Source organism: Rana temporaria, chromosome 6, assembly GCF_905171775.1.
Source record: "Rana temporaria chromosome 6, aRanTem1.1, whole genome shotgun sequence".
Lineage (NCBI taxonomy): Eukaryota > Metazoa > Chordata > Amphibia > Anura > Ranidae > Rana > Rana temporaria.
The window spans coordinates 201,243,644-201,262,339 of record NC_053494.1 but is presented as its reverse complement, the minus strand read 5'-3'; the positions used below and the strand labels follow the sequence as shown (position 1 = coordinate 201,262,339).

The 18,696-nt window shown below is 50.7% G+C and overlaps 1 protein-coding gene across 1 annotated transcript in view; it reads right to left on the bottom strand.

The window, feature by feature from the left end:
* The window catches only part of MGAT5 (alpha-1,6-mannosylglycoprotein 6-beta-N-acetylglucosaminyltransferase), a 221,001-nt gene extending 204,325 nt beyond the window's left edge, over nt 1-16,676 (bottom strand). Inside the window, exon 1 of the mRNA XM_040358088.1 lies at nt 16,468-16,676. The gene's annotated coding sequence lies outside the window, so the exon portion shown is untranslated. The remainder of the gene's footprint in view (nt 1-16,467) is intronic.
* Between the last annotated feature and the right edge of the window lie 2,020 nt (nt 16,677-18,696).

The window sequence follows — 18,696 nt, the reverse complement described above, 5'->3', positions numbered from 1 at the left end:
CGCTATAGAGCGACAATTTTGAAAAACAAAATGCAAAGTTTTTTACTTTTTGCTGTAATAAATATCCCCCAAAAATATATAAAAAAACATTGTTTTCCTCAGTTTAGGCCGAAACGTATTCTTCTACCTATTTTTGGTAATAAAAAAAAAAAAAAAATCACAATAAGTGTTTATCGATTGGTTTGCGCAAATTTTTTTGCGTTTACAAAATAGGGGATAGTTTTATTGCATTTTTATGCATTTTTTTTTTTACTACTAATGGCGGCGATTTTTTCGTGACTGCAACATTATGGCGGACGCTTCAGAAAATTGACACATTTTTGGGACCATTGTCATTTTCACAGCAAAAAATGCATTGTTTACTGTGAAAATGACAGTTGCCGTTTGGGAGTTAACCACAGGGGGCGCTGATGGGGTTATGTGTGACCTCATGTGTTTCCTCATGTGTTTACAACTGTAGGGGGGTGTGGCTGTAGGTGTGACGTCATCGATTATGTATCCCTATAAAAGGAATCACACGATCGATGACACCGCCACAGTAAAGAACGGGGAAGCTGTGTTTACACATGGCTCTCCCCGTTCTTCAGCTCCGGGGACCGATCGCGGGACTCCAGCGGCAATTGGGTCCGTGGGTCGCGCGGAGCCCAGCCGTGCCATTCTGCCGACGTAAATGTGCAGGAGGCGGTCCCTTAAGTGGTTAAAGCAGATGTTCCGCCAAAATTATTAAAAGCCAGCAGCTACAAATACTGCAGCTGCTGACTTTTACTATTAGGACACTTACCTGTCCTTGAGTCCAGCGACGTGGCAACAGAGGACGAGCGATCGCTTGTCACCCTGCTGCTCCCCCCCTCCATCCACGGTGAGGGAACCAGGAAGTGAAGCACTGCGGCTTCACTGCCCGGTTCCCTACGGCGCATGCGCGAGTCGCGCCCGCCGATTGGCTCCCGCTGTGTGCTGGGAGCCGAGTGTTCCCAGCACACAATGGGGGGTGGCGACGGGATGTGACGCAATGTCCGTCTTTTGCCCGTGAATGCCGGGCCGGAAGTGGGTGCAAATACCTGTCTTTAGACAGGTATCTGCACCCCCCTCCCCCCTGAAAGGTGTCAAATGTGACATCGGAGGGGGGAGGGTTCCGATCAGCGGGACTTCACTTTAGGGTGGAGAACCGCTTTAAGCAGTACCGTTTGTCTTTATATTCCAAAAACGTTTTTCCCGCTCATTTGTGGTCACCTCTCTCTGTTCTGCAGCCCAATCTACGAGAGCCAATATTCACCTTCTGTTTTAGGTAAAAAGTATAGTCAGTGAAACGAAGCGCCTGAAAAGTGCTTCGGAAGCGCCGCAACACAGGACTTTTTAACCCCTTCTTTGGGGTTAAAAGCACCCCGCTAGCAGTTGAAAGCGCCGCTTAAAGGGGAGGTTCACCCTAAAAACGACTTATTACACTGGCCCCCCACATTACAATACAATTATGCCTATTATGTTTTTTTGTATGCTGTACATACCTTGGTACAGCTAATTCACCCGTGGCTTCCGGGTTGAGAGTCCCGCGGGAGTGGGCGTTCCTAACATGCTGGTGATTGACGCGATGACCAAAAACGAGCTCCCCCCGTCGCGTAAGCTGCATCACGATTGCCGAAAGGAGCCGAACGGCGGTGCTCAGGCGCAGTATAGCGCCGACTCGCCGCTCGGCTCCTTTAGCCAATCGTGACGCAGCTTACGCGACGGGGGGAGCTCGTTTTTTGTCATCACGTCAATCACCAGCATGTTAGGAACGCCCACTCCCGCCGGACTCGCAACCCGGAAGCCACGGGTGAATTCGCTGTACCAAGGTATGTACAGCATAAAAACATAATAGGCATAATTGTATTGTAATGTGGGGGGCCAATGTAATACTAGAAAGTCGTTTTTAGGGTGAACTTCCCCTTTAAACTGTGGTACAGGGCCAATAAAATCGATTTACCACGAATGCGGCCCCAGTGTGAAGGCAGCCTCAGGCAGAGATTAAGTCACCATTGCAAAATAATGGAAAGCCTGAAAACATGGCCAGGCTTTGGGATCCAAAAGGTTTATTGGTTCCAATACTTCTTATGCAAACATATTACTCAGTCTGACCTTGCAGCGATGGCCCATAAAACACTTTATCTAACCCTTTGGCAAACATATTTTTCAACCTGACCTTCCTGATCAGAATTCAAGGCATCTGTATGAGTAATTGCTATAACACAGATTATAAAGAGATGGATTCCTGGGGCTTCTTCACACGAGTGGAATATGGGGGGCAGTAAAACTCGGGCAGTGAGATGTGATTTTTGCTGCCTCCCCAACCACTACCCCCTTTAACTAGGGGCAAGAAAGGTGTACACATGCCGTAGCACTTGGCCCCTGTGGCAGGAATTATACCCCTTGTCACTGAGCATAGCGCACACCGGATGTGACCCCGTGAAGTGAATGGGGCTGCTCAGCAAGCACCCCGCACCACCCATATGGTTGAAGCGCACTAGTTTCACAATCAAGGGTTTGGGGCTGGTTCACCCCACAAAAAAACACTTCAGATGTGTTCCAGATGCGTTTCTGCAAGAATGTTTTTGATGCGTTTCCAGATATTTTTTTTTCTCCCCCCCCCCCCCCCCCCCCATTGTACTAGGGTCTGGTGCATTTTTGATGCATTGCATTCTTTATGAGTTTGACCACGTATAGTCCAGTGCTAGGACTGAAACTCCCTGGAACTTACCACACTGGTGTCAACTATGCCATTGGAAACCATATAACCTGGAAAAATGGAAAGAAACTGTGCTAAAAAATACCAGAAAGAAAGAGGGAAAAAAAGAACCTGCAACGTAGTCACAGTCTAATCCCTCCAGCTGCGATTACCGTGTAAACAATAAATACAAGAAATAAACATAAGAAAAAACTAAAACGCGCTACTGTCACCTACATTTGGTGTGTCATTTAAACATTGACAACGCCAAGTGCAGTGCATTTTGGACACAAGCTTTCTGCATTCTAGTGCGATCCGGCCTTTAATTATTTTTACCTAGGTGAGAAATGCTGATAGACCAGTATAGGAATAGAAAGATACTGTAATTCCAGGAACAAAAAAAAACAAAAAAAAAAAACCCTTTCCAATTCTTAGAGAAGGAAGTAAAATGACTCCGAGGGATCTGAAGACAATGGTCACCAGAACCAAAATAAAGAAGGTGGGGAAAGCCATTGCAATAAAAACCTAAAATACCTATTACCCTTCCACACAAAAAAACAAAATTAAATTAAAAAAAAAATTGTTAAATGTTAAAGCGGTATTAAAATAAGCTCACAATTTGACAAAAATAAAATTCATTTTTTCCGCAGGTAAAAAAAAATTAAAGCATTGCACCAGTGATCAGCAGATTGCTGATGCCATGCAGGACTCCTGCAGACCTGTCAGCGCATCAGCTTGCCCGTACCTACCTCGTATGACAGGAGAATCAATGACCTACCAGAGCGCTCACAGCGCAGTTGTAGTTCAATGAGAACTACAAACCGACAGCTACAATAGCTTTCCATTCACTGAGAATGAGTGACATGGCCGGGCGTTTATTTTTTTATTTGACAGCTAGCAAAGGGAGAAGATCAGGTATCTGCACCCCCCCGCCCACTAAAGGTGCCAACGTCCTTCGCAAAAAATTCCACGGATTTGTCTGATGGAAGTCCGATCGTGTGTACGAGGTTTAAGAATTAATGGCACTGCTGCACATCTGCTAAAGAGCGGCGCGCTTCTGTACATGCCAGGAAAGTGCGATTTTGCGCACATTCCTGACACACAAAATGTAAACCATAGCCTAACTGATACTTTGTCTGGAGAGCTTGGTCTGCTAAAGTGGAAAAAACTCTAAGGGCTCTTTCACACGGGCGGCCCGTTCAGGTCCACCTGCCAGTTTTTTGGGCGGACCTGAACGGGCGCTCCGTGCTCCTTTATGGAGCCGCGGATGTCAGCGACATGCCCGCTGACATCCAACCCGCCAAAGTGTGACGGAGGAAAAACCTACTTTTCCATCTGTCTGGCGGGGATCGGACCGTCTGAACACGGACCGTCTGAACACGGGACCGTCTGAACACGGACCGTCTGAACACGGGACCGTCTGAACACGGACCGTCTGAACACGGACCGTCTGAACACGGACCGTCTGAACACGGACCGTCTGAACACGGACCGTCTGAACGTGTTCACTCGATCCCCCCATAGGGGAGAGCGGAGAAAAGACAGGGTGGTCTGTGGGGACCGCCCTGTCATCCGCCGGCTCAGCGGGGATCAACGGAGCGATCCCCGCTGAGCATTACTGATCCCCCCCTGTGTTAAAGGGGCCTTACTGTCCAGATCACCAGGTGAAAGAAAAACCAATGCAGCCACTACATCTAATAATTGGTAATATGCAATGAAATACTTTTGTTTTTGGGTTTAACACCATTAGGCCCCTTTCAGACGGACGGATAGAATGGTGCTTTTACCTGCGGATTTTCTATTTTCTACCGCAGCTAAAAGCACACAATGTGTTCCTATGGCCCCCATTCACACACAGCGTTTGCGTGCGATTTACGTTACATGTGGTTTGGTGCGAATAAAAAAAATAGAATTGAATGCGTCCAGGTGCGATGCAGCGCAGCTATATGCACATAACCGCAGGTAATCGCAGTTTTTTTGTCAACTGCGGATAGCAGCGTTTAAAAAAAAAAAAAAAAACAAGGGACCCAAACAAAAAATAAATAAAAAGGGTTGCTATGGAAATGAATACCGCAGCTAAACGCGGCCGCAATTAAACGCACGTAAACGCATGTAACGCAGTGCCTGGAGCCTTGAATTTCACAAAACATTTGTAGTGCTTTTAACTGCGGCAAAACAGCCGTCCGTCTGAAAGGGGCCTTAAGATAATACAACAGTTCCTTCAGGGACACTGGTGACAAAAAAAAAAAAAAAATGTTCTATACAATTTTGAACATTTAGCAACAAATGCGACTCCTTTCCCCCCCACAATTCTGTTTCTTGGGTTCCAAACCCCCCACCTATCCATGATAAAGACCTTTCCATTCAGTCACCCCGACGTGTTCTCCCGACAGCTACACCAGAGTAATTATGGTAAAGAGTAGAACTTAGTGGATGGACATAATGCTTAGAAAAACAGACAATACTAAAAATAATCAAAAACAACAATTATTCAAAAAGCGACAAACTTACATGTACAGCTCAAAGCAAGATGTTCTCGTCTTCTAGCCAAAAAAAAAGCCTCCAGACCAAAACTCACACAAAAAATATGCAAACCGTCCGGATGCAAGCACAGTGCAGATCCCTGAATTTGGCAATCACTATTGTCCTCGATCCCTCAGAAGACGAACGTCTCCAGAATGATACGATCCCCGCACGAGCTCCACACGTCTGTCACCTTGATCTGAGCAGCACCTTGTGGACAGACGGATATCCAGCCTGGTATATGAACAGCGATACGTCAGCTCAATACACCGCCCTTCAATGTCACAAGTCATTCACTTATGAATGAAAACACCTGTAGATTGCCCACACCAGCCTTTCCACATTCAGATTCAGGTGCACGGAGCATGAGGGGACTGTGACGTCACAAGAGGCCTATATAAATCGGTGCGAGCCGCGCACACGGCATTACAGCGGGAGGAAGCGACGTGTCAACATCGAAGAAGAGAAGGCAGAAGGCGACAGAAGCCCGGGCACCCCCCAGCAGAAGACGTCGAAGTAGCCCGGGAGGGGGGGCCGCTGTAACAGAGCTAAAGAAGAAAGCGCCCCCCCCCTGGCGGAAGAGAACCAGACTGCGGTGAAGACTGGGACCCCCCCTGCGCAAAAGATATCGAAGAAGCAGCCCCCCCTCGTAAAAGAGCTAAAGAAGAGAGGGGGGAGCTGACTAATATCTTCCTTTAAAAACCCTGTGTAGTGTGTTTTTTTACATTTTGTTTCCTCCAGGTTATTGGGTAGGGCTACGATGTACCCCACACTCATTCACCTAGGGTGGGGGGCTGGCATCTGGGGGCCCCCTTATTAAAGGAGGCTCCCGGATTCCGATAAGCTCCCCTCCCGCAGACCCCGACAACCAACGGCCAGGGTTGTCGGGAAGAGGCCCTGTCCTCATCAACATGAGGACAGGTGCTTTGGGGTGGGGGGCCACAGCGCGCCCCCTGCCCCCAAAGCACCTACCCCCCATGTTGAGGGCATGCGGCCTACCACAGTTGAGGGGGGGGCACTCGCTCGTCCCCACCCCTTTCCTGACCGGCCTGCTGCTCAGATACGGGTCTGGTATGGATTTTGGGGGGAACCCCACGCCGTTTTTCCAGCTTACGGGGGTTCTCCTTAAAATCCATAGCAGACCCAAGGCCTGGTATGCTCCTGTAGGGGGAACCCATGCTGGTATTTTATTTGAAATTTGATGTGGAGCTCCCCTCAAGATTCATACCAAACACGGTGCTTGGTATTGGCAGGGAATCCACGTTCAATATCGTGCCGCAGCTAAACGCCACCGCAGCTAAAAGCACTGTACAAATGCAGCTAATCGCTGTGCCTGGAGTCTTGAATTCCAGCAAAACATAAACTTGCTTTTAGCGGCAACAAAACAGCCGTCCGTGTGAAAGGGGCCTTAGGGCAACATGTCCACTTCTCTTCATCAGTTATCTGATGTAAATGACAAATTGTCAGGCAAGTCCCTAAATAAACACCAAGAGCTTCTGGCAGGTTTGACGGCTTTGTCACACAACGCATGTTATCGCGCCGTGCAGGAACGGTGTAGATGGGCGTTGTGATAAAATTAAAAGTGCAAACCTTTCTACAAATAATTAAGATAAACACTGTACACCTCCCTCCCCCGCTGTACCTACCTCCAAGGATGCCGAGCGGTCAGTGACCACACAGCCAGTCCAGGGGAATGAAATCTCCGCTCCTCTCTGTGCAGGACAGACCACAGCAGTTTACTGTGTAGGCACCGACCAATCAGAATCATGCCTTACCACCTTGACTACCCTACTGACACTAAAGAATATGTAAACCCAACACTTCCTATTCCTGCTATGCAACTTCTGTTCCATGTGCTTGAGAAAGTATTCTGATTAGGGTTGTCCCGATACCGATATCGGGACCGATACCGAGTATTTGCGGGAGTACTTGTACTCCCGCAAATGCCCCCGATGCCTGAATAGAATACTTGCCCCCCCCCCCGCTGCATACCGCCGCTGCCGCGTTAATCAGCGTGCGGGGAACATTACAGGCAGCTTTCGTTTGAACAGCTGTATTCCCCAATGCGCTGTGTATAGACACTCCCCCTTGCTCGGGATTGGACAGATCCGTCCAATCCTGAGCAAGGGGGAGTGTCTATACACGGCGCAGCAAGGAATGGACAGCTATTCAAACGAAAGTTGCCTGTAATGTTCCCCGCATGCTGATTAATGCGGCATCATCATCTACTAGGTGGGGGGGGGGGACACGGCTGGATATATGTGGGGGGGGGACTTGGACTTGTGTCTTTTTTCAACCTGACTATGCAACTATATTTTTTCGAACTTGAGTACAGTGTCAGTTAAATTAACGCAGTGCCCAATCGCAAAAAATGGCCTGGTCATGAAGGGGTGGGAGGGGGTAAAACCTTCTGGGGCCTGACGTGGTTAAACGGAATGGGCTCATTTACCAGGTGACAGTTCAGCCTGCACAGCTCAATGTACATTCTGCAGAACACTGGGAACAGGCAGTGCGTTTCTTTTATTGCAGGAGAGACATGACACCTCTTCTGGGAAAGAAAAATAAATAAATCGCCTTTGCGCTCGTAAATTATTTTTCTGACTTTTGTTCTGCTTTATTGCATAACTAAACCCAAGAACAAAAATTCATCGCATTGCAGGTTACCAGGCTGAATCTTTCACCTTCATTTTAACCTGGTAATCCTGCCACTGAAACACTTCTACAGTCACACTGAGCTGCATTGTCACCCCAGGATAGGGAGTGTGCCGGGACTACACAACACCTCCCTTTCTTCTCCATAACAAGGGAGACGGGTGGGAATTGATAACAGTACAGAATGTTATTGGCTTTTTTTTTGCAACTGTATATTTAGCAGACCAAAAAACGGAAGGAAATAAAATGAGAGATGTACACCTTAAGACCCCTTTCACACTGGGGTGGTTTGCAGGCGCTATTTCACTAAAAATAGCGCCTGCAAACCGACCTGAAACAGCGGCTGTCGTTTTTCCATTGTGAAACCCCTGAAGGCTTTCACACTGGAGCGGTGCGCGCTAGCAGGACCACTCCAAAAGTCCTGCTAGTCGCATCTTCGGAGTGGTGCGTTTACCGCTCCTTCTATTTAAAGCAATGGGAAACCGGGGCAATACCGCCGGCAACGCACCTCTGCAGAGGCGCATTGTGGGCAGTATTAACCCTTTTTCGGCCGTTAGCAAAGGGGGGGGGAATTACACCGCCGCAATTCCGACGGTAAAGCGCCGCTAAAAATAGCAGCGCTTTCCCGCCACGCACCTCTTGCCTTAATGCTGTGTTTCTCAATTCCAGTCCTCAGGCCCCCCCAACAGGTCAGGATTTCAGGATTTCCCTCCAGATGAAAAGGCTGTGGTGATTACTAAGGCAGTGAAACTGATCAAATCACCTGTGCAAAATAATGGAAATCCTGAAAACCTGACCTGTTGGGGGGGCCTGAGGACTGGAATTGAGAAACACTGCCTTAATGTGAAAGGGGACTTAAAGCGGAGGTTCACCCAAAAAACAAGTATATAACATTACATTCAGTATACCTCAAACATGTACAGTATTGCCGTTTTTTTTTTGGGGGGTGTACATACGGTATCAGTATTTTCCTCCCAGCTTCCGGGTACTCGCTCCCACGGGAGTTCCTGTGCAGTGCCGCAATGTCATCTGGGACTTGGCCCATATGATTGACGTGCCCGATAAAAACTCCCCCCGGCGGATAAGGCGCATCACGACTTTCCGAAAGTAGCCGAACCGCGAGTCGGCTCTATACGGCGCCTGCGCAGTCAGCTCTACACGGCTTCTAGTCGGTGCGCAGGTGCCGTATAGAGCCAACTCGCGGTTCGGCTGCTTTCGGAAAGTCGTGACGCGCCTTACCCGCCAGGGGGAGTTTTTCCTCAGGCACGTCAATCATATGGGCGAAGTCCCAGATGACATTGCGGCACTGCACAGGAACGCCCACTCCCGCGGGAGCGAGTACCCGGAAGGAGGGAGGAAAATACCGATAATACCATATGTACACTCCCAAAATAAGAAAAAACGGCATACTGAATGTAATGTTATATACTTGTTTTTTGGGTGAACCTCCGCTTTAAGCGGAACGAAACTGCTTCCAAACTTGTTCCGAAACCCACATGTGCACAGATGTGACACCGCTCTCTCCGGGCATATGAGAGTTGGAACAGACCGGTGGGGGGGGGGGGGTTACCGCTTCTGATGGAGGTGCACTATAGCATCCAGCGGCATTTGTGTGCATGCTCATTACACCATTGCCCATGCACCACGCAGTTGCAGCTTAGTCACCCTCTGCCTCCCTGGATAGATGTGATGTAGCAATCCCAGGAGGGGGCGGGGCCAGGGCCTAGGCTGAACACCAGGAAGTGCTGCCAGAACACAACAAAGCATTTAAATTGGTGGTCCTCAACCCTGTCCACAGGGCCCACCAACAGGCCAGGCTTGCAAGATAACTGAAATAGTGATTGCAGTATTCTAGTCTGCATCTCCCCAAGGTCATACATAAAACCTGGCCTGTTAGTGGGTCCGAGGACAGGGCTGATGACCACTGGTTTAAATAGTAAGTTGTATAAGAGAGAAGGGGGAGGGATAACATGAGAGATGTGAGTGAGATTCGTTCCACTGTAAGGCTGCATTCACACCTGAACGCGGCGTATTGTACCCCGATTTGCCACGACAAATTGCTGCATTTTGTCCCGCTGCGACAAAACGCGTTGTTTTTTAGCCTACAATACGCCGGAGGGGTGATTTAACATTGTCGGCTATGCCGAACGCCGCCTGAACAAAAGGGTCCGGGACTTGTTTTGAGCTTCAGGTGTACAGCGTTTCGGCGTGGAGATGTGAACCATCTCCATAGCCGTCAATGTTAAATCACCCCTCCAGCGTATTGCAGGCTGCAATAGCGTCGGGCGTAAAAACGCCTAGATGTGAATGGAGCCTAAGGAATGACAAGTTCCAGCATTAGACAGGTAGGATTTGCAGTTCAGCGGCATGGCGCTGCCCAAGAAACGTGCCGATACGATTGTTTACATAAGTAACAAAGTGTAAAGTGAAAGGATTTAACACCCTCCCTATATACATATATAGTGTTGGATCACCTTTTCAAGAAAAATTAAAGTGAAAGGTGAACACCGTAATGAAAAAATACAAATAAAATTACATATATTTTATAACATATATCCTCCTCACCCCTTGTACTTCCAGAGATGCCGAGCGGTCAGTGCCCACACAGCCGGTCCAGCGGTCTGGGATTTGAATTTCCCTCTCATCTCCCCCTATTCTGCGCAATGCTTCCATGACGGATTAGAGTGATTCTGATTGGACAGCGCCTGCACAGTGAAACATTGAGGTCTGTCCTGCAAGCACTGAGAGGGACAAGTGAGGGTCTCAAATCCCCAGACCATTGGACTGGCTGCATCATGAGCACAGACCTCCCACCCATCACCCAGAGATTCAAGGAGGGGGGGGGGGGTTTCAATGTTCACCTTTTTTCTGAAATGGGGATAGGTCGTTTTTAACTTGTCCTGTTTTATGGAGTAAGGGGGGGGGGGGGGGGGTTGAATCTATGACTATCTATATGTGTGTGTCTGTCTGTACAATTAAAGCCATTCTCATTGTGTCCTGAGCCACCGTTTTCTGAGCACTGTGGATAAAAATCAATGATTTAACTACTTACAGACCAGCCACCGCAGTTCTACGGCGGCAGGTCGGCTCCCCTGCGCGGGAGCCCGTAGCTCTACGTCGGCTCTAGAAGCGGCCACTAGGGACACGCCCCCGACTCCCGTGCCTGGCGCGATCGCTCGTTACAGAGCGAGGACCGGGAGCTGTGTGTGTAAACACACAGCTCCCGGTCCTGTCAGGGGGAGAAATGCCTGACCGTCTGTCTGTTCATACAATGTAGGAACAGCGAGCTATCATTTCCCCTAGTGAGGCCACTCCCCCTACAGTTAGAACACACCCAGGGAACATACTTAACCCCTTCCCCGCCCCCTAGTGTTACCGTTACCGTTTTAGAGAGTGATCTTCTCCACCGCTTCCGGGTATGGGCGTTCCTATTTGATTGACAGGCTTCCGACGGTCGCATACATCGCGTCACGAATTTCCGAAAGTAGCCGAACGTCGGTGCGCAGGCGCCGTATAGAGCCGCACCGACTTTCGGCTACTCAATCAAGAAGGAACGCCCAGTCCCGAAGACCCATACCTGGAAGCGGCGGAGAAGATCGCTCTCTAAAACGGTAAGTACGGCTTTGATTTAAAAAAAAAAAAACACCCGATTCCCCTTCACAAAATGAGCCTCAATCTAATGTTAAAAATTGTTTTTCGGGTGAACTCCCGCTTTAATAATTATTATACAGGATTTATATAGCGCCATCAGTTGGCGCAACGCTTTACATCGGGGTAGACAGTACAGTTACAATACAGGAGGGATAAGAGGGCCGTGCTTGTTAGAGCTTACAGTCTAGGGGGGAGGGTATACCCGGCAACAGAAGACTGAGACACCAAGCAACACAACCTGCAGGGAAGACATAGATGGGGAAAGCCCCGGATCACACACATACCCCCCCCACCCACACACAACCCACACACACACACACAACACCCACACACACACACACCCCACACACACACACACACACCAACACACACACACACACACAAAACCAACACACACACACACACACACACAAAACCAACACACACACAACACACACACAACACACACACACACACACACACACAAAACCAACACACAAACACACACACACACACAAAACCAACACACACACACACACACACACACAAAACCAACACACACACACACACAAAACCAACCAACACACACACACAACACACACACACACACAAAACCAACACACACACACAAAACCAACACACACACACAAAACCAACACACACACACAAAACCAACACACACACACAAAACCAACACACACACACAAAACCAACACACACACACAAAACCAACACACACACACAAAACCCAACACACACACACAAAACCAACACACACACACAAAACCAACACACACACACACACAAAACCAACACACACACACACACAAAACCAACACACACACACACACAAATCCAACACACACACACACACAAAACCAACACACACACACACAAAACCAACACACACACACACAAAACCAACACACACACACACACACAACCACCACACACACACACACACCCAACACACACACACACACACCCACACCACCAACACACACACACAACCAACACACACACACAAAACCAACACACACACACACACAACCAACACACACACACACACAACCAACACACACACACACAACCAACACACACACACACAACCAACACACACACACACAACCAACACACACACACAACCAACACACACACACAAAACCAACACACACACACAAAACCAACACACACGGCTGCTCAGCACTGATGTAAATATTGTCTGTATGGACTGGAAGAGGAATCTCAGGATCACCGAGGAACTGCGGCACGGTCTCCCCCCCCCCCCCCCCATGTGATTATTCTCAGACAACACAAGACGCTGTGGCTTCTCCTATACAGCGTGACCCCTGCAGCACCTGCTTATACATTCATATAGGATAGGCAGACTCTGCAGGCCCGGGCACTGCTACAAAACAAGCATCACCCCCCATGGGAGGCTCTGCACTCCACACCGCTGCTTGCTAGGAAACGAAGGTGACTCTGCACGGGCTCAGCAATGATTGACAAATCAACATCTCGCCTGTCCTAACAGGAAGAGCGCGTTTCATTTGTGTCTGCACAGGAGTAGAAGATTAGGACCGTTGTGTAAACAGCGCCTCCCCCCACCACCAGACCGGCGGGAGGTTACGCTGCTCGGCTGGCATAATGATATACAAAGGAGTGCGCGGCGCAATATCAGGACTCAACATCTCAAATGTAATAAAAAAAAAAAAGTCCATAGAGATCCAGAAAGAAGTAAAAACACAGAAGGTGGACTAACGGTCCCAGCAAGCAAAGAATCCCAATGAATGAATGAAAACTTATATAGCGCAACACATGCAAACTTAATCGCCTCTGGGCCATGAGAGATTTCAATGTAAGGGTGACTTTCCCTCCACCTCCAGGCGTGGACCACGGAGATGTCACCACCGCCTGTCCCTTATGGGTATAATAAGGGCTTCTCAAAATAGCACATATGGGAGGGGGCACCAAAAAAAACACATGGAGATCAAGGATGACAACGGGTGACGTCAGAATGTGGCTCCTCCCCCCCGTACGCGTTACGTTCATACAAACTTCCTCAGTGGGGCGGGCATGATGAACCCAGCACTGGGGATCTGGTCAAAGCAGCATGTGAATACCAATGAAATGTGCAGTCATGAGTAATGGGGGTCAGTTTGGGGATATGAGGGGGGCATTCTCTTGCTAAATAAGGGGCCAATGGCCTTTGATGAGAGCTGCCCCTCCCATTTTCTGACAGGCCACTGTAATAAAGTAAATTGCTGCAAAACAACTATACCCGTTATGTACAATGCACCCGCTCCAATGGGAGAACCAATGTAGGTGATGATGGGTACATGCTGGGCATTTAAAGGGCCAGCTAACAATAGCAAGGGAAGGGGAGACTGTGCCAGCTAGTAAAGCCAAAGCGCCATGGTGAAGGTGCCAGGCCTCGATCTGCCAAAGCTTCCCCCAGAAGATAGTAACCGGAGAAGCCAATCATAACTAGATAGATAAAGGGTCAGCACACCAATATATGAAGAATACATCCATGAGCCAGTATGTGCCCCCAGGATTGTGCCCACAGGATTGTGCCCACATACCCCCCTGATAGGTCAAATATACCCAAAGTACAAACAATGAGCCAATCAGAGAAGGAAGTGATCAAAGAAACCAGGATAGGATGCTGGGAGATGGATGGGCAATGCCTAGTGGACGTCACTGTACCCTGGTGGTAACATGCCAGTAAAGTACAGGGAGAGGTATATGTATCAGTGAATGGGATGGTCATGCCAGTAGGGTACGAGGAGAGGTACATGTATCAGTGAATGGGATGGTCATGCCAGTAGGGTATGAGGAGAGGGGTACATGCATCAGTGAATGGGATGGTCATGCCAGTAGGGTATGAGGAGAGGGGTACATGCATCAGTGAATGGGATGGTCATGCCAGTAGGGTATGAGGAGAGGGGTACATGCATCAGTGAATGGGATGGTCATGCCAGTAGAGTGAGAGGAGAGGTACATCATTGAACAGAATCGTCATGCCAGCTGTGATCCCTGGCAAATGTCGGTATACTCCAGGGGAGACCGATATACCAGTGGGAATTCTGTGTGCCCAGATGGTGACCAGGGGATGGGCCAGTGTACACATGCAAGATATATATTCGATGGCTGTGTGCCCCCAGGGGGTGATGTCCGCTCCTGTTACCTCCTGTGTAACCTGGAGACTGGCATATCTTCATCACTCTCCAATCCCCTGGGCACACTGCTACCAGGAGCGGGCATCACCTAGTATTACACATTTATATAATACTATTACTGCATGTCCAGCATTCCCAAGGAGTGACACTGGGAGATGCCCACACCTAGTAGCCCATGTGTCCAGGGAGTGATCGTGAGATGTACCAGTGATGGGCTCTGTGTGCCCAGGTGGCAATACTAGGTGATGCCCACTTCTAGAAGCAGTGTGCCCAGGAAGTTAGAGAGTGATGAAGGAAGATATGCCAGTATCCAGGTAGCCCATTGCTGGTCGCCATTTTCCATGTGGAGGTGGATAATGAGGTGCCCAGGGTGTGGTGCTCAGGGGGGGTGATGAGGTGCCCGTGTCTAGGGGGGGGTGATGATGAGGTGCCCGTGTCTAGGGGGGGGTGATGATGAGGTGCCCGTGTCTAGGGGGGGGTGATGATGAGGTGCCCGTGTCTAGGGGGGGGTGATGATGAGGTGCCCGTGTCTAGGGGGGGGGTGATGAGGAGGTGCCCGTGTCTAGGGGGGGGGGTGATGAGGAGGTGCCCGTGTCTAGGGGGGGGTGATGAGGAGGTGCCCGTGTCTAGGGGGGGGGGGTGAGGAGGTGCCCGTGTCTAGGGGGGGGGGGTGATGAGGAGGTGCCCGTGTCTAGGGGGGGGGGTGATGAGGAGGTGCCCGTGTCTAGGGGGGGGGGGGTGATGAGGAGGTGCCCGTGTCTAGGGGGGGGGGGTGATGAGGAGGTGCCCATGTCTAGGGGGGGGGGTGATGAGGAGGTGCCCATGTCTAGGGGGGGGGGTGATGAGGAGGTGCCCATGTCTAGGGGGGGGGGTGATGAGGAGGTGCCCATGTCTAGGGGGGGGGTGATGAGGAGGTGCCCATGTCTAGGGGGGGGGGGGGGTGATGAGGAGGTGCCCATGTCAGGGGAGGGGGGGTGATGAGGAGGTGCCCATGTCTAGGGGAGGGGGGTGATGATGAGGTGCCCATGTCTAGGAGAGGGGGGTGATGATGAGGTGCCCATGTCTAGGAGAGGGGGGTGATGATGAGGTGCCCATGTCTAGGAGAGGGGGGTGATGATGAGGTGCCCATGTCTAGGGGGGGGGGGTGATGAGGTGGCCCATGTCTAGGGGGGGGGGTGATGAGGTGCCCATGTCTAGGGGGGGGGTGATGAGGTGCCCATGTCTAGGGGGGGGGGGGTGATGAGGTGCCCATGTCTAGGGGGGGGGGGTGATGAGGTGCCCATGTCTAGGGGGGGGGGTGATGAGGTGCCCATGTCTAGGGGGGGGGTGATGAGGTGCCCATGTCTAGGGGGGGGTGATGAGGTGCCCATGTCTAGGGGGGGGGTGATGAGGTGCCCATGTCTAGGGGGGGTGATGAGGTGCCCATGTCTAGGGGGGGTGATGAGGTGCCCATGTCTAGGGGGGGTGATGAGGTGCCCATGTCTGGAGGGTGATGAGGTGCCCATGTCTAGGGGGGGTGATGAGGTGCCCATGTCTAGGGGGGATGATGAGGTGCCCATGTCTGGCGCCCAGGGGGTGATGCCCCCTCCCAGTAGCAGTGTTGAGGGGGTGACATGGGGTGATCTGGGGGGGGCGACTCCTTCCTCCGGTAGGACATGACGTTGGGTCTCAGTGCGGGTCCCAGGCCCGGTCCTATGATGACAGGAGCCGCCGTCCTCCTCCATCCTCCGGGCGGTGTACACGGCTCTCTCTCTCCCTCTCTCACACACACGCAGGGCTCACCTGCTGCTGCTGTCCGCTCGGCAGCGTCTCCTCCTCCCCGCTTCGGTCCCCCGTACTCTCCGGCATGCTCATGGAGCGCTCCCCTCATCTCCTCTGATGCTCCATGGACGCCCCGAGCCGAGTCCCCGATCCACTCCGCGGATCCCCTGCCTCTCTGACACCCCGCACAGCGCAGAGCAAGGGGTGGGCGGGGCCAGCGCGCCTCACACCAGAGCGGACCCTACCAAAACAGCGGCTCGGGAGGGGAGCACAACGCCGCAGCACTCTTTTTCTGCAGCGGAGGAAAGGACGCACGACGTCAAATCCGTCCCCCTTTTTACCTGCAGGTGGTAGGCGCTGAGAATCAGACTGACAAGGGGGCTGACCGATAGTAGACTGAGACCGAGGGGTCGCGGCGAATCAGAGAGAAGTGGGCGGGATCTAGTTCTATTTGTGTAGTGTGTCTTTGTGAGAGAGCGCTGATAGTCAGTCAGTGTGTGAAGGACAGACGTGTTGTGTCCCTTCCCTGTGTATGAGGAGTGTGACTGACACAACAAATAACAGTCCCCTAGGGCGGCGCTGCTAGTAACATGAAGATCACATAAAACCCCCAACACAAATCTTCAGAAAGCAGACACCCTGGAGAATTAAATAGCGGAAGTTCCAATTTTTTATGTATAATTAGACAACAGTTTACAAAATGCAACATTTCAGTAAAGAAAATGAATTAAATTTAAGTTTTAGGCTCACAAACATAATATGTTGCTTGTTTTTTAGGAAGATATAAAAGATAAGGTTGTGCTGAGCAAATAGATACCAACAGTGGCGGCTGGTGCTCAAAAATTTTGGGGGGCGCAAACGGAAAAAAAAATTACAGCCTCACTGTGCCCATCAAATGCAACCACTGTGCCATCAATTGTCACCACTCTGCCATGCCATCAAATGCAGTCACTATGCCATGCCATCAAACGCAGCCACTGTGCCATCAATTGTCACCACTGTGCCATGCCATCAAACGCAGCCACTGTGCCATCAATTGTCACCAAGGCCATGCCATCAAACGCAGTCACTGTGCCATCAATTGTCACCACTGTGCCATGCCATCAAATGCAGTCACTATGCCATGCCATCAAACGCAGCCACTGTGCCATCAATTCGCACCGCTGTGCCATGCCATCGAATGCAGTCACTATGCCATGCCATCAAACGCAGCCACTGTGCCATCAATTGTCACCACTGTGCCATGCCATCAAACGCAGCCACTGTGCCATCAATTGTCACCACTGTGCCATGCCATCAAACACAGCCACTGTGCCATGCCATCAAACACAGCCCAGAGGCGATTCAGTTCGCATGTGTTGCGCTTTACAAGTCTCTCTCTCTCTCTCTCTCTCTCTCTCTCTCTCTCACTGTGCCATCAATTGTCGCCACTGTGCCAATTGTCACCACTGTGCCCTTTAATTGTCGCCACTGTGCCCATTGTCACCACTGTGCCCATTGATGTCACTGTGCCCTTTAATTGTCACCACTGTGCCCATTCACGCCGCTGTGCCAATTGTCCCCATTGTCCCCACTGTGCCTATTGTCGCCACTGTTCCCATTGATGTCGCTGTGCCCTTCGTCGCCGCTGTGCCCTGTAATATGCCCCTCCCCCCCCTACCCGGCACTTACCTTTACTGGAGTCAGCCATCCACGTCCTCGACCCTCCATGTCTTCTCCCGCCCTCGATGACGCTTCAACCAATCAGGTTACCGGTAGCCAGAACCCGCCAACCTGATTGGCTGTGACGCCTGTCAGTCTTATCCAAGGAACGCACCCCCCGTGCGTTCCGAGGATAAGCTTTCGGGGACCCGAGGGCTGTACTCGGAAAAGCCTATCAGAGCCGCTGGCTCTGATAGGCACTTCCGTACAGCCAACCAGCTGCCGTTATTCAGATGGTCGGCGCTCATGTCCGGCCATCTGAATAGAACAGCGGCAGCCGCGACAATAACACAGATTTGTGCAATGCATGAATCTATGTTATTAGACTCAGTGGCGGTGAGAGCCAGAGGGGGCGGCGCTCCAGTGCCCTCTATGGATGAACCGCCACTGGATACCAAACATGTCAAGGCTTAATCACTTGCAGACCGCGATATAGCCGAAGGAGGGCTACAGCGCGGCTATCCGGTCCACTGCTGCGCGCATCCGGCGCTAGACATGTTTGCTCTGTTTTGTCCGAATCGAAATTTAGGGCCAGATTCTCAGAAGAGT